This window comes from Macrotis lagotis, chromosome 5, assembly GCF_037893015.1.
Source record: "Macrotis lagotis isolate mMagLag1 chromosome 5, bilby.v1.9.chrom.fasta, whole genome shotgun sequence".
Lineage (NCBI taxonomy): Eukaryota > Metazoa > Chordata > Mammalia > Peramelemorphia > Peramelidae > Macrotis > Macrotis lagotis.
Genome location: NC_133662.1, coordinates 262,885,815 through 262,889,015, shown reverse-complemented (window position 1 = coordinate 262,889,015; position 3,201 = coordinate 262,885,815).

Genomic DNA, 3,201 nt, shown 5'->3' with positions numbered 1-3,201 from the left:
TTGTCTCCTTTCCCAAGCTTGATCTCAGGGATCCGGGCCGACTTGCTGACAAGAAACACGCTAGTCCCCTCTTCTCTGTGTAGGAGAATGGCATGCACACTCTCTGAAATGAGGGGAAACTGAGACTTGCCCATTGTCGCCTACCTTGTGGCAACAGGGAAGTGGTAGCAATGCGGATCTCCTTACTTCCATCTAGTGCCCCCCCACCCCCACCCCCCTTGGGACCTTCGTGAAAGGACAACAAAGAGTAGAATCAGCCCTAGGCTGCTTAGGCACCTGCGCACACACGACGATTTATGGGATATTGAGTGAGCTGCAAAACATCCCTGGTAGCAAGCTTTGGTATCTGAGATTCTGCTGTTAGAAATTCACTCCTTGAGGTGTCACTTCTAGGTTCTTGTTTAAAACAGCAGGCAGGCGATAGAAGGGAAGAACGTTAAGCCCTTGTTAGCCACTCACACTTTAGTGTGAATTATAAAGTCATCGGTTTTAGATTTAGAAGGGACCTTAGAGCATGATCCCCTCATTTTAGAGAGAAGACAGCTACAGAGAGATGAATACAGCTGCTAAAGGGCCGAGGAGTGACTGGAAACCAGGTCTTGCTGAGTCTAAGTCCAGGGCCTGATCCATCATGCCTCTCATCAGTTGGCCTACCCTCTGCTAAAATCTGACTTCTTTCACTCTGCCTTCTCCCAGCCTGCTCAGAAAACAGCTTCATCTGCCCTTATGTGCTAGGCTGAAATGGAAAGACCCCATTCTGGTCTTTAGCATGGAATAGACAGGCTGGTGCCCAGAGACCCAAGCAGCAAAGAGGGGGTACATGGGTGCTAAGGCCCAGGGGCCCAGACTCTGCATGACTAAGGGGAGAAAGGCTCAGGAAGGCCTGGCAGTGTTCACAGGAAGCTTTCTGGGGGAAGCGGGGTGGGTGTGAACCCTCTCTGAGCCCTATTTCCTGGGCTCTTTCCTCCCCTCCCCAGCACCATCCTAGCTAGGCTGACCCCTTCCTGGCTCTGAGGGAGGTATGGTGGCCTCACCTTCACAACTGGGCAGTCTCCACCTGTCCAGGATGATGATCAGTGAGGCAGGGAGAGGGGGGGGCACGATTGCTTCAGGACACAGCAATGGCATGCGTGGGATTTGAACTCAGGCCCCTGACCCCAAGCAATGAGCAAAAGTCTGAGTTTATGATGATGACAAAACTGATATTTGTTCTTCATTCTCAAAGGAGATCATGACATCAGGGAGGTGATGCCATGACAAGCACATGAATTAGATTTGAATGGGGGGGGGGGGGCTGTGCAAAGTCCTCAGCCTCACTTTTCCCTCCAGACTCATCTAGGTCCAGTGACCAGATAGAAATCAGGACGATTGGAGATGGCTTGAGATAGGAGGCAATCGGGGTGAAGTGACGTGCCCAAGGTCACACAACTTGCACGTGTCTGAAGCTGGATTCGCACTCCCATCCTCCTGATTTCAAGGCCACTGTGCCCCCTGGCCGACAATCAGTGGCAGAGCTCCAAAGCCACTAGACTCTTTCCATGCTGTGCACCCTTTGGTCCCTCTCTACCTGTGCAACCTTGCAAAAGGAGGGACCTGGGCCAGGTTGCCTGGGTGGCGTCTGGCTCCGAGTCCTGGGAATCCTCCGGCATGATGGCGCATTACAAAATGGCAGCATCCCAACCCAAGTTGATTCAGTGTGAACTGGATTCTTCCATCCAGAAAGTTTCCTAATTACTTTGGAACTTGGGGGTGAGCTTGAATGCATATCCAAGCCTGGGTGTCTTGGGGCCCAATTAAATCGGAGACTTGCAAAGGATGGGCAGGACTTAAGTCATGGCTGAAAATGGGAAGGGCCTGAAAGTCATGGAGTCCCATCCTCTTATTTCACAGATGTGGAAACCAAGGAATGAGGTGGTGACTTGCTCAGGGTCATGCAGCCTGGATGTAGCAGGGTGGGGACTTGAGCCCAGTTCCTTCTGACTTGGAGGGTCATCATAGGTGTTTCATAAATGGGGGCTAAATTTGGATTGAATTGTCAGATTATAGGATAAATTGAACTCAGTCATGGGAGCCCTGCCACCCTGGAAAGCAAACGCAGGAGAGGATGGAAAAGGGGCAAGAGGCCAGGGCCAGGTGCTCCAGATCAGTGGGCTTGCAGTTTCCTTACTAGCAAAAGCAGGTGGGTAGAACCCTTAATCATGTGAGGGTCCTGCGATTTTCACCCTGAATCTAATGAGCTGATTATTATAACCAATGCACTTCCAGGTCCCCTCCCTCCCACCAAGATCCTTAGCCACCCCCTCCCCCAGCCACTGACCTGCACTCTGGACACTGTCATGACGGTGCTAGGGGGGTGAGGGGGAAAATAGGGAGGGTCCCAGAAGTGGGGCAGAGCAACCGAGGCCCATTGAACCATTTCAATGTCTCCCTGCCAGTTGGGAAGACCCTGGCCAGGTCACTTAGTTTTCCAGCATCCCCAGGAACTACTTAAAGCAATGTGGTCCAGATGCCATTATCTCTATATGCAGATGGAGGAAGGGCACAAGGGGGGGGGGCTTCAGAGGCCAAGGGTCCTTTACTGGGAGTGGGAGTGGGGAGGAAAAGAGGCTACAATGTGTGAGTGTGATTCGGTCTTCTAAGGTTGAGGAAGGAGGCTATTCCAGGTCTGAGAGTGAATGGCAAATAGCCTGGCTGGGTTGGGAAGACGGGCAGGAAGGACCTAGGCGCTGTGGCTGGACAAGCCAGGTCAGAGGGCCAAACCCATGCTGGGCCTCTGACCAAGGACATGGGGAGACTCGTACTTCAGGAAGATGGACCTCTTCAAAGAGAAACCTCAGCACCGAAGGCTAGAAGACAGCGGCTTCGAAGGTGAGCTGAGGTCTACCCGGGTAGCCCAAGGGTCCTCAAAATAAGGAGGTGCAGCAAGATGTGAATCTCAGATCTTTCTGGTTCCCAAGCGGTGGCCCCACCACCCTTTCTCTCTCTCATCCATGGGTAGGGGGAAGGAAGACCCCCATGATCATTTTTTTTCTGGGACAAGACCCCATCCCTGTCCCTCCTTCTCTGGTCAGACCCATGGAAAGTCTATTTATGGATGCAGAGATGGGAAGGAAGGCCCCTCAGCCCACTCCATCTCCCCACATCACCCCCCCACATACACACACACACACACACACACAGACAAAGATAATACACATGTCA